The 13,857-nt window shown below is 42.2% G+C and overlaps 1 long non-coding RNA gene across 3 annotated transcripts in view; it reads right to left on the bottom strand.

Annotated features, from left to right (window-relative positions):
- LOC139180432 (uncharacterized) overlaps positions 1–13,746 on the bottom strand; it is a 31,200-nt gene extending 17,454 nt beyond the window's left edge. The window contains exons 1-2 of one of the 3 annotated variants that reach the window (XR_011564692.1): positions 13,557–13,746; positions 12,948–13,024 (exon numbers count right to left, since the gene is read on the bottom strand). This is a non-coding gene — a long non-coding RNA (uncharacterized lncRNA). The remainder of the gene's footprint in view (positions 1–12,947; positions 13,025–13,556) is intronic. The other 2 variants (XR_011564690.1, XR_011564691.1) reach the window with 2 other exon arrangements.
- Positions 13,747–13,857: the final 111 nt, after the last annotated feature.

The raw sequence follows: 13,857 nt of genomic DNA, 5'->3' as shown, positions 1-13,857 counted from the left end.
ATTACTTCATGATGGCAAGCATTTACTGAAGAGTTATTAAGTCAAGTCAACTGCCACAGAGTTTATTGGTCCTTCTGTCTCTGGGATCTTTCCTTTAGTTATTACAAAACCGTTAACAGAAAATATTCACCAGGAATAAGATTAAGCAATAAAAATCACAAGGGTATGTGGCAATCTGAATTTTTTTTAAAAAGCCTGAGAACAATTTGGCTTGTTCTATCAAAATTTTAAATTTATCTTGACCCTTTGAGTCACCAGTTCTGCTATAAGAATTCATGCTAGTTGACTAAGAATAGCCAACCAGGCATACAGCCTATGGCAGCTTTGTTTATTATAACGAAACCTGGAAAAAATATCCAGCAGTCCAGTTGAGGAATGGCTAAATATTCATGCCATGTAGCAGTCAATGACATCACTGCATGTGCTGATATGGAAAAGATGTTAAAAAAAAAATCCAAGTGAAAGGAGAAAGTTGTAGTACTCAACAGCTGCCAGCTATGCCCTGGGGGCCAGATCCAGCCTGCTGGAGGTTTGGTAAAAACATTTTACTGGAACACAGGCACACCGTTCATTTATGAATTGCTGTGACTGACTTCTAGCTACAATGGAGAGAGAATTTAATTGTTGGGATAGAGACCATATGACCTGCAAAGTCAAAAATATTTACTGCTTGACCCTTTACCAAAAACTTTTGTCAATTTTGCTCTATCCTACGATCCTCTTTGTGTTTTTTTCACAAAGAAAGTATTGATAGGGTGGTGAAAGAGATACGTTAATGGATCTGCTTGTATGGGTATAGACGATTTCTGGGGACAAACAGACAAAAGTTAACCACAGCCAACAACCGTTATCTCAGGGAGTAGGAATGAGTTCTGTATGGAAGGAGTCAGGCCCAAGGAGTTTCCTTCCACTTTGTAAGCTTCTAGGCTCTTTGGAATGCAAAGAGGCAAAATGGTTGTTTTATAAACAGCTATATAAGGAGGAGACCTTATAAACAGCTATGAAAAAAAGAGAAGCAAAAGGCAAAGGAGAAAAGGAAAGATATACCCATTTGAATGCAGAGTTCCAAAGAATAGCAAGAAGAGATAAGAAAGCCTTCCTCAGTGATCAGTGCAAAAAAATAGAGGAAAACAACAGAATGGGAAAGACTAGAGATCTCTTCAAAAAAATCAGAGATACCAAGGGAACTTTTCATGCAAAGATGGGCACAATAAAGGACAGAAATGGTATGGACCTAACAGAAACAAAAGTTATTAAGAAGAGGTGGCAAGAATACACAGAAGAACCATACAAAAAAGATCTTCACAACCCAGATAATCACAAAGGTGTGATCACTCACCTAGAGCCAGACATCCTGGAATGTGAAGTAAAGTGGGCCTTAGGAAGCATCACTACAAACAAAGCTAGTGGAGGTGATAGAATTCCAGTTGAGCTATTTCAAATCCTAAAAGATGATGCTGTGAAAGTGCTGCACTCAATATGCCATCAAATTTGGAAAACTCAGGAGTGGCCACAGGACTGGAAAAGGTCAGTTTTCATTCCAATCCCAAAGAAAGGCAATGCCAAAGAATGCTCAAACTACTGCACAAATAATTGCACTCATCTTACATGCTATCAAAGTAATGCTCAAAATTCTGCAAGCCAGGCTTCAACAGTCCATGAACTGTGAACTTCCAGATGTTCAAGCTGGATTTAGAAAAGGCAGAGGAATCAGAGATCAAATTGCCAACATCTGCTGGATTATCAAAAAAGCAAGAGAGTTCCAGGAAAACATCTATTTCTGCTTTATCGACTACACCAAAGCATTGACTGTGTGGATCACAACAAACTGTGGAAAATTCTGAAAGAGATGGGACTACCAGACCACCTGACCTGCCTCCTGAGAAATCTGTGTGCAGGTCAAGAAGCAATAGTTAGATGTGGACATGGAACAACAGACTGGTTCCAAATCGGGAAAGGAGTATGTTAAAGCTGTATACTGTCACCCTGCTTATTTAACTTATATGCAGAGTACATCATGAGAAATGCTGGACTGGATAAAGCACAAGCTGGAATCAAGATTGCTGGGAGAAATATTAATAAACTCAGATATGCAGATGACACCACCCTTATGGCAGAAAGCAAAGAAGAAATAAAAAGCCTCTTGACGAAAATGAAATAGGAGAGTGAAAAAGTTGGCTTAAATCTCAACATTCAGAAAACTAAGATCATGGCATCAGGTCCCATCACTTCATGGCAAACAGATGGGGAAACAATGGAAACAGTGAGAGACTTTATTTTCTTGGGCTCCAAAATCACTGCAGATAGTGACTGGAGCCATGAAATTAAAAGATGCTTGCTCCTTGGAAGAAAAGTTATGACCAGTCTGGACAGAATATTAACAAGCAGAGACATTACTTTGCCAACAAATGTCTGTCTAGTCAAAGCTTTGGTTTTTCCAGTAGTCATGTATGGAGAGGTGGACCATAAAAGAAAGCTGAGCACCGAAGAATTGATGCTTTTGAACTGTGGTGTTGGAGAAAACTCTTGAGAGTCCCTTGGACTGCAAGGAGATCCAACCAGTCCATCCTAAAGGAAATCAGTCCTGAATATTCATTGGAAGGACTAATGCTGAAGCTGAAGCTCCAATACTTTGGCCACCTGATGCGAAGAGCTGACTCATTGGAAAAGACCCTGATTCTGGGAAAGACTGAAGGCAGGAGGAGAAGGGGACAACAGAGGATGAGATGTTTGGATGATACCACTGACACAACGGACATGTGTTTAAGTAAACTCCAGGAGTTGGTGATGGATTGGGAGGCCTGGCGTGCTGCAGTCCATGGGGTCTCAAAGAGTCTGACATGACTGAGCGACTGAACTGAACTGATGCTCTTTGGTTTGTTTTTCTAAAAGCATGTATAAGATTTAATTTAAAGTTTTTTTTAAGAAAATCAAATAAAGTAGGAAAAGGACACCAATGGACAGTGCTCAGCACAGCTAGTGGCAGGGGGCTTCTCTCTCTCTCTCTCTCTCTCTCTCTCTCTATATATATATATATATATATGTATATATATATAAATAATATACATATATATATTAACTATATATATATGTATATATCTTTCAGTTCAGTTCAGTCGCTCAGTCGTGTCCGACTCTTTGCGACCCCATGAATCACAGCATGCCAGGCCTCCCTGTCCATCACCATCTCCCAGAGTTCACTCAAACTCACGTCCATTGAGTCGGTGATGCCATCTAGCCATCTCATCCTGTCGTCCCCTTTTCCTCCTATCCCTAATCCCTCCCAGCATCAGAGTCTTTTCCAATGAATCAACTCTTCGCATGAGGTGCCCAAAGTACTGGAGTTTCAGCTTTAGCATCATTCCTTCCAAAGAAATCCCAGGGCTGATCTCCTTTAGAATGGACTGGTTGGATCTCCTTGCAGTCCAGGGGACTCTCAAGAATCTTCTCCAACACCACAGTTCAAAAGCATCTGAATAAGGACTGGAAGGGACTAGGCCCCAAAATCTGATTTTTAACCAGTTGCCCCGGTGATTCAAACATACCCCTATGTTTGAAACTAATGCTCTAGTCATAAGTCTCAGAGATCAGGAAAAATTTCTCATGGGGTTTTAGATTAGCATGAGATAACCCAGCAAACATCTACCACAGCAACAGCAGCAATGATAATAGCTCCCATTTGTGAACACTTCCTAAGTGTTGGGCCTGAGGGTATAGGCTCTATGTATTCATCTAGTGGGTATCCTTGTCCTGTTCCTGATCTTAGATGAAATGCCAAATCAGAAGTTGGAATCACGACTGCCGAGAGAAATATCAGCAACCTCAGATATGCAGATAATATCACTGTAAAGGCAGAATAGGAACTAAAGATACTCTTGATGACGGTGAAAGAGGAGAGTGGAAAAGCTGGCTTAAAACTCAGCATTCAAAACCTAAGATCATGGCATCCAGTCCTATCACTTCACAGCAAATAGAAGGGGAAAAAGTGGAAACAGTTGCAGGTTTCATTTTCTTGGGCTCTAATATCACTGTGAACAGTGACTACAGCCATAAAATTAAAAGATGCTTGCTCTTTGGAAGGAAAGCTATGACAAACCTAGACAGTGTATTAAAAAGCAGAGACATCACTTTGCCAAAGAAGTTCCATATAGTCAAAGCTATGGTTTTTCCAGTAGTCATATACAGATGTGAGAGTTGGACTATAAAGAAGGCTGAGTGCCGAAGAATTATAACAATAACCCTGTGTACGAGACAGCAAAAGAGACAGTGATGTATAGAACAGTCTTATGGACTCTGAGGGAGAGGGAGAGGGTGGGAAGATTTGGGAGAATAGCACTGAAACATGTAAAATATCATGTATGAAACGAGATGCCAGTCCAGGTTCGATGCACGATACTGGATGCTTGGGGCTGGTGCACTGGGACGACCCAGAGGGATGGTATGGGGAGGGAGGAGGGAGGAGGGTTCAGGATGGGGAACACATGTATACCTGTGGTGGATTCATTTTGATATTTGGCAAAACTAATACAATTATGTAAAGTTTAAAAATAAAATAAAATTAAGATTAAAAGAATTGATGCTTTCGAATTGTGGTGCTAGAGAAGACTTTTGACAGTCCCTTGGACTGCAAGGAGATCCAACCAGTCCATTCTGAAGGAGATCAGCCCTGGGATTTCTTTGGAAGGAATGATGCTAAAGCTGAAACTCCAGTACTTTGGCCACCTCATGCGAAGAGTTGACTTATTGGAAAAGACTGATGCTGGGGGGGATTGGGGGCAGGAGGAGAAGGGCACGACAGAGGATGAGATGGCTGGATGCTATCACTGACTCGATGGACGTGAGTCTCAGTGAACTCCGGGAGTTGGTGGTGGACAGAGAGGCCTGGCGTGCTGCGATTCATGGGGTCACGAAGAGTTGGACACGACTGAGTGACTGATCTGATCTGATCTCTGGACAGTGAGGAGATCAAATCAGTCAATCCTAAAGGAATTCAGTCCTGAATATTCATTGGAAGGACCAATGCTGAAGCTTCACTTCTTTGGCCACCTGATGCAAAGGGCCAACTCATTGGAAGGGGCCCTGATGCTGGGAAAGACTGAAGGCAAAAGGAAAAGGGGGTGACAGAGGATGAGATGGTTAGATAGCAACACTAACTCAATGGACATGAATCTGAGCAAACTCCAGCAGATAATGAACAGGGAAGCCTGGCGTGCTGCAGTCTATAGGGGGCGGGGGGCAAAGAGTCAGACATGACTAAAGAACAATAGCAACTTAGCTTTTCATCATTGAATTTGATGTTGGCTGTAGGTTTATCACATATGGACTTTACTATGTTCAGGTTTGTTCAGTCTATACCCACTTCGTTGAGAATTTTTATAAGTGGATGTTGAATTCTGTCAAAAGCTTTGTCTGCATCTATTAAGATGATATGATTTTCATTCTGTAATTTGTTAATGTGGTGTATCACACTGACTGATTTGTGGATATTGAACCATCCTTACATCCCAGGGATAAATCCCATTTGATCATGGTGTACAGTCCTTTTAATATATTGTTGAGTTAATGTATTTTTAAATGTATTTTATTTTTTAAATTACACAAATTTTTTTCTCTGTTTATTTTACTTTACAATATTGTATTGGTTTTGCCATACACTGACTTGAATCCACCATGGGTGTACATGTGTTCCCCATCCTGAACCCTCCCTCCCCACCCCATCCCTCTGGGTCATCCCAGTGCACCGGCCCCGAGCACCCTGTATCATGCATCGAACCTGGACCGGTGATTCGTTTCACATATGATATACATGTTTCAATGCCATTCTCCCATATCGTCCCGCCCTTGCCCTCTCCCAGAGTCCAGAAGACTGTTCTATACATTGTGTCTCTTTTGCTGTCTCACATACAGGGTTATTTACACAAATTTTTATATGTTAAAATTTCAAAAAATTACAGATAAATTCCTCCATGCTTGCTGTCAATCTCACTGCCTTCTTAACGATTAACCATTATTATCAGTTTAGTATGAATCCTTCTTGATTTTTCTTTATGTTTTTACACACACATATCTGAATATAAATATACAATTTAGTATTTTTAAGTATGTATGGGATCATAGTTATTATATACATTTTGAAATTTCATGTTATTTATGGATGCTGCTGCTGCTGCTAAGTCACTTCAGTCGTGTCTGACTCTGTGCGACCCCATAGACGGCAGCCCACCAGGCTCCCCCGTCCCTGGGATTCTCTGGGCAAGAACACTGGAGTGGGTTGCCATTTCCTTCTCCATATGGATGCTACCTAATTCTTTTTTTATAGTTTATTTACTTATTTTATTTCTGGTTGCAGTGGGTCTTCGTCGCTTAGAGCAGGCTTTCTCTAGTTTCAGAGTGCTGGGACTAATCTCTAGTTGCAGTGTGAGGCTCTTGATTGCAATGTCTTCTCCTGTTGCAGAGCACAGGTTCTAGGTGGGCTTCAGTAGTCCATATGAACATGGACTTCAGTAGTTGTGGCTCAGGGGCTTTAGAGTGCAGGCTCAGTAATTGTGGTGCACAGGTTTAGTTCCTTCACGCATGTGGAATCTTCCTGGGCCAGGGATCTAACCTAAGTCCCCTGCATTGGTAGGCAGATTCTCATCTAATGTACTGCAAGAAAAGTCCCAGATGCTACCTCATTCTTTTAAACTGGTGTAAAGGTAATACAAATGTATTGTTGAACACATTCTTAAGCACACATGACATGTTTCTGAAATCTAATGTGTTGTAGGTAGCTGGAATGCTGGTTACAAGTTGGAGAATAGAAGAGGGGCAGGCAAGAGAGGTAGGCAAGGATTGGGTAATGAAAGGACTTGCTAGAGACCCTGGACTTTAGGAGAACCTTGAGAGGCACCAACAGTTTTTACAGCTGGAAACAACTATTGTCTTATTTCTGTAATGGGTACAGAATTCTAGGAATCCTGGTGATCTGCAGTGCTGTTTGATAATATTTCCCCCTCCCTACCATACTCTTCTCATTAGGAAATGTCCAACCATATTTACTGAATGCATAACTCCTCTATAAATACTGACGTGATCTTGGTATGGTATGTCATTTGGACATGTTCCACAAGCATTTGCTGGGTGCGCCATGGGAGGCAGTGGAGGGGAGTACCAAGTTGTGCAGTGGTTTCCGAAGCAGGGTCCAAGGCTCTCTGGAGGTGTTAGAGGGTCCTCCAGTGGGGCCATTCAAAATCTAGGAGGTGATTCCCAAGTGCCACTAGACTCTAAGCCTCATGAGGCTTCATGAGGTCAGGGGCTCTGTCTCTTTTGCTTCCCTCTGTATTTCTAGCACCTAGCACATGTCTTGACATATATCACGTACTTCATAAGTATTGAATGAATTAATCCAAAATACAAATTCTTTCATTGCTTCCTAAAGGGAAATACTTATGTACCAAGACAAGACCATAATTGGGCATTCACAAACTAAAATGTGTATTTCTGGAGTTAGCTGAGAACACTAACTTAATATTTTACTAAATTCAGTCAGTCATCATAGGCTAGTTAATTTTGTTAAAAAAAGTAAAAAAAGGGGAGGGAGAAGGGAGGAGGGTTCAGGATGGGGAACAAATGTATACCTGTGGCGGATTCATTTCGATATTTGGCACAACTAATACAATATTGTAAAGTTTAAAAATAAAATAAAATTTAAAAAAAAATAAAGTAATTTGGGGGAAAAAAAAAAAAGGAAAAAAAGCCTCCGTATTCAGGCTTTTTTCTTCTTCTTTTCTGCAGGTATGGAGGTGGTTGGAATTTCCGCAATGTAAGGAAGGAATCTTTATTTTGTTGTATCCTTAATGCTTCTTGGGGACCTCAACTAATGCTTTTTAATTAAAAACTACTATTAATTATTCTACTAATATTAAGATAGTATGCTGTAAGTGTTGAGTTAACTCTGTAATATGAACAGGAGCAAGATTATCTGCTAAACCTGACCCTCCAAAGACAGAAACCAAGCCTGAAAAGACTCCTGCAAAGAAGGGAGAAAAGGGACCCAAAAACAAAGGAGGAAAAGCTGACAGTGGTGAGAAAGGGAATAACCCTGAAAAAAATGGAAATGCCAAGTCAGACCACGCAGAGAAAGACGAAGGTGCTAGGGATACCAAGTGAAAGAAAAAAATGTTTTTAAAAATTGTGGTAAAATACACATAACATGCATTTACCATCTTAACCATTTTTAAGTGTTCTGTACAGTTTAGTAGTGTTGAGCACATTCCCGGTGTTGTACAACAGATCTCCAGCATTCTTTTCACCTTGCAAAACTGAAACTATGTGTGTGCTAAGTCTCATCGGTTGTATCTGATTCTTTGTGAACCTATGGACTGTAGTCCGCCAGGCTCCTCTGTCCACGGGATTCTTCAGGCAAGAATATTGGAGTGAATTTCCATTCCCTCCTCCAGGGGATCTTCCCGACCCAGGGATTGAACCTGTCTCATGCATCGGCAGGACTGCCACCGTAACCCTTAAATAATTCCCCATTCTTGCCCCCTCCCAGGCCATGGGAACCACCCTTCTACCTTCTGTCTGCAAATCTGAGAATTCTGGTTCTCAGAACCTATACTAGTACCTAGTATAAATGGAATCATATAGTATTTGTCTTTTTGTGGCTTATTTCACTTAGCATGTCCCCAAAGTTCACTCATGTTGTAGCATTTGTCAGAATTTCCTTCCTTTTTAAGGCTGAATAATATGACATTTTGTTTATCCATTTATCCATCGATGGACACTTGGGTTGCTTCCACCTCTTGGCTGTTGCGAACACTATTGCTGGGAACATCAGTGTACAAACATTTCTTTGAGACTCTGTTTTCAATTCTGTAAGTTATATACTCAGAAGTGGAATCCTGGATTGTATGGTAATTGCATTTCCTATACTTGAGCAAATCCCCTGTTGATTTCTATAGGGGCTGCACAATTTTACATTCCCTCCAACAGTATACACATTGGGAACATACAATTAGCTTGAGAATTAAGATTTTTTCCAAATTACACTCTAGATTATGTTAAAGGGAAAACATTTAGAAATCTTAAGACTTTTACCTCCTCAAATTTTAGATTGATTGCTTTTCAGAACAATTTTTCTAGCATTATATGAACTCCTCTGGCTAACAAAAGGCTAAACATTTACATTCTTCTCAGGAGTTGAATGACTTATGTATTAACACAGATGGTTTTCCAGTTTTTACCATGCTCAGTGCAGGAAGGAATCACTAATTTTCATCATCCATGCCCTTTCGCTCCCCGGTCTCTCCTCTCCTTCATAGCCACATTTCAAATGGCGGTGTCTTGTGTCACTGCCCCCTTTCTTCCCCTCCTGGCCTCTCCTTAGGTCACTCCAGTCCAGCATCCATGCCTGTTACTCCCCTGAAACTGCATGTATCAAGGTCATCCATGGCCTCCATGCTGACAATTTCAGTAAGTGGTTAATTTTTATGTGTTGACTTGACTGGACTAAAAAACGCCCAGATAACTGGTGAAACATTATTTCTCGGTGTGTCTGTGTTTCTGGAAGAAATTAGCATTTGGTTCAGTACACGAAGTAAAGAGATGTGCCCTCACCACCGTCAATGGGCATCATCCATCTGCAGAAAGCGCAAGCGGAACAAAGACACAAAGGAATGGTAAAATCTCTCTCACTTCTTGAGCCGGAACATCTACCTTCCTGCCTTTGGGCATCAGAGTTCCTTGTTCCACAGCCTTCAGACTCCAAGACTTACACCAACAGCCCTCTGATTCTCAGGCCTTCACACTCAGACTGAATTATTTCACCAACTTTTCTGACTCTTCAGCCTGCAGATGGTGGGACTTCCTGGCTTCCATCACCAAGTGAACCTGCTCCTTAATAAATCTCCGCTTATACAGATCTATGTACTCTATTGGTTCTTTTTCTCTGGAGAACTCAGACTAACACAGGTGCGTTTCAGTCTCCATTTCAGTTTCTGAGTTCCTGTCTACCTAATGTTGAGCACGCGTAGGGGAATAAGACTAGAATGGGGAGGAGAATTACATAAAACTCAACAAAACCCCTCCATCTCCAGATCACTCACAATAAAAGCGAAATCCTCACAGTGGCCTACAAGGCTCTAAAGGTTTGCCCCTATTGAGAGACAACTCTCCACGAATCGCTCATATTTCTGCACTTTTTGTAGCAGAGGTACTAGAGGCCTTTATTTCAACTATCTTTTTTTTTTTCCAGGGATGTTTAGATAAAGAACAGCCTTGGAAGAGAGTCTCCATCTGGGCAGGAGATAGGTCTCTATGCTGGCCAGTGTAATACTGTCTCTATCTGGGTCAAAAGTCAGCCAAGTTTGCCTGAAGTCCATTATGAAAGACGGGGGTTCCCTAAGCTCTGGGTTCTTCAGCTGTGATCCAAACCCATTCTGGGCTGCTCTGCATCACCCCTGAAGAACTTGGTGGAGGGCAAGTGCAAAACACATCAACATGAAGCTCATGTTACTTGCTTTGGTTGAGGTAATAAGATCCTTTTCCTCTGCCCCAGGAGTCTCGTGTTTGCCAGTATCCATGGAAGTGTGCCTGGATAACTCCTTAGGTAGTCTCAGAACCTTCTCAATTCTTAAACCGCCTGCCCCACACTTTTATCACCTCATCTCCTGCTACAATTTCCCTTGATGCCCTGCCTGGCTATGCTGGCCTCCCAGCTGCTCCTGGAACCTGCCATGCACACTCCTCTTTGGGACCTCTGCACATGCTCTGCTGTTAGCCTGGAACATTTCACCCCCAGATGTCTTTCAGGTCTTTTCCAAATGGCATTTGGTGGGGCCTTCCTTGACAATAGCTTCACCACCAGTAAACAGGCTGACCTTTGCCAACCTGAGTGAAGATGTTATCTCAGTCAGTCAGTTCAGCTGCTCAGTTGTGTCCGACTCTTTGCAACCCCATGGACTGCAGCACGCCAGGTTTCCCTGTACATCACCAACTCCCAGAGCTTGTTCAAACTCATGTCCATCGAGTCGGTGATGCCATCCAACCATCTCATCCTTTGTCATCCCCTTCTCCTCCTGCCTTCAATCTTTCCCAGCATCAGGGTCTTTTCCAATGTGTCAGCTCTTTGCATCAGGTGGCCAAAGTATTGGAGCTTCAGCTTTAGCATCAGTCCTTCCAATGAATATTCAAGACTGATTTCCTTTAGGATGGACTGGTTGGATCTCCTTGCAGTCCAAGGGACTCTCAAGAGTTTTCTCCACCACCACAGTTCAAAAGCATCAGTTCTTCAGCACTCAGCTTTCTTTACGGTCCAACTCTCACATCCATACACAACTACTGGAAAAACCATAGCTTTGACCAGACAGACCTTTGTCGGCAAAGTAATGTCTCTCCTTTTTAAAACACTGTCTGGGTTGGTCATAGCTTTTTTCCCAAGGAGCAATCATCTTTTATTTCATGGCTGCAGCCACCATCTGCAGTGATTTTTGAGCCCAGAAAAATAAAGTCTCTCACTATTTCCATTGTTTCCCCATCTATTTGCCATGAAGTGGTGGGACTGGGTGCCATGATCTTAGTCTTTTGAATGTTGAGTTTTAAGCCAACTTTTTCACTCTCCTCTTTCACTTTCATCAAGTGGCTCTGTAGTTCCTCTTCACTTTCTGCCATAAGGGTGGTGTCATCTGCATATCTGAAGTTATTGATATTTCTCCCGGCAATCTTGATTCCAGCTTGTGCTTCATCCAGCCCAGCATTTCGTATGATGTACTTTGCATATAAGTTAAATAAATAGCATCTCACTGAGTTTTAAATTTATTAACTTTTATTACTTTCTGTAACCTGTATTTTTATTGTGAGTTTATTATGATTAAGAGCCACTTACATTTCCTTCCCTGGTAATCATCTGATTCTCTCCTTACCTATTTTTTTAGAAAATCTTTTTCATATAAAATTTTCACTTGCCTATGATGTAATTACAGCTTTCCTCGTGGCTCAGTGGTAAAGAATCCACCTGCCAAATCAGGAGAAGCAGGTTTGATCCCTGGGTGAGGAAGATCCCCTGGAGAAGGAAATGGCAACCCACCCCAATATTCTTGCTGGGTAATACCATGGACAGAGGAGCCTGGAAGGCTATAGTCCCTGAGGTCATAAAAAGGTCAGACATGATTAGGTGACTAACAGCAACAACAATGATGAGATTACACCTATTTTTTTCTCAACTTATTATCAATCTTTTGAGTTTATGGTGTCATCATTATTGCTATTTTGCCATACAAGGTATTTTAATTTTTCTGTGGTTGAATTTATCAATCTTTTATGGCTTCTGGATTTTCAGTCACAAACAGAAAGACCTTCTCTATTCCAGGAGAGTTTAGACTATAAAGAGCTGAGGCTATAAAGAAAGCTGAGCACAGAAGAATTGATGCCTTTGAACTGTGGTATTGGAGAAGACTCTTGAGAGTCCCTTGGACTGCAAGGAGATCCAACCAGTCCATCCTAAAGGAAGTCAGTCCTGAATATTCATTGGAAGGACTATGCTAAAGCTGAAGCTGAAGCTCCAATATTTTGGCCACCTGATGTGAAGAAGTGACTCATTAGAAAAGACCCTGATGCTGGGAAAGACTGAAGGAGGGAGGAGAAGGGGATGACAGAATCTGAGACGGTTGGATGGCATCACAGACGTGATGGACGTGAGTTTGAGTGGCTCCAGGAGTTGATGATGGACAGGGAAGCCTGGCGTGCTGCAGTCCATGGGGTCGCAAAGAGTCGGACAAGACTGAGCGACTGAACTGAACTGACAATGTTTTAATATCTGAGTGCTAGATCCCCCTCCACGTTCTTTTTCACAGACTGTTTTCTACTATTCTTGTTTATTTTTCCATTTGAGTTTTAGGAACAAACAGGGAGTTTAATTAATCCTATTTGTACTTTTATAAGAATTATGTTAAATTTGTAATTTTACTTACAGAAAATTGAGACCGTTATATTGCATCTTCTCATCCAAAAGCATCATTCATCTTTCCATATGACTCAATTTTCTTACCTGTAAGATGAGAGCAATAATACCAGTCTCATACGGCTGTCCTCATAATTAAATGGGGAAATGCAGGTGAATGACAGTATAACAGGAACCAATGTTTTGGTTTGGAAGTGCTTTGCCACTTCCTGGAGAAGGAAATGGCAACCCACTCCAGTATTCTTGCCTGGAGAATCCCATGGACGGAGAGGCCTGATAGGCTACAGTCCATGGGGTCGCAAAGAGTCGGACACGACTGAGCGACTTCACTTCACTAGGGTATGAACTTGGGTTTGGTTACCAGAGTATTACGAACTTTGATTCTCTCATTTGTAAACTGAGGATAACAATAGTATAGGCTTCACAGGGCTGTGACGAGGGTCAAATGAGATGAGGCGTGCAAAGTACTCAATGAACAGGAACTTAAGTACTCAATGAATATTAGCTGTTCTTCTAGAAAACAGGTTATCCCAGGGGCACTGTGACATAACGCTGAGGCTTACGGAAATCCATCTTAGGTCGAGGGCTCTCAGGTCAACTCTTCCTTCCGAGAACCTACCTACCCGCTGGTCGCCACTTCTGACTTTCCCCGAGCGTCTAGAAAAACATGCACTCGTATCTGAAGCCGCGAGATCGAGCGCCTAGTTTCGCTGCCAGACTCCAGAACCCTACCCCACCCATTGGGCTGCAGCGCTGCCACGTCTCGCGCATCCCGAGCTCCCTACGAGAGGTAGAGCCCGCCCCAGAGCGATTCGTCACGCCGAGGCCCGCCCCTCCGCGGCCCCAGTCACTGGTAGGGCGGCACCGGATGGCCACGCGCCGTGACGCTACGAAGGGGTGGGGACGAGCACGCGCCCGGA

Source organism: Bos indicus, chromosome 28, assembly GCF_029378745.1.
Source record: "Bos indicus isolate NIAB-ARS_2022 breed Sahiwal x Tharparkar chromosome 28, NIAB-ARS_B.indTharparkar_mat_pri_1.0, whole genome shotgun sequence".
NCBI lineage: Eukaryota > Metazoa > Chordata > Mammalia > Artiodactyla > Bovidae > Bos > Bos indicus.
Note: the sequence above shows the minus strand (reverse complement) of the source record. Positions and strands in the feature narration are given on the sequence as shown.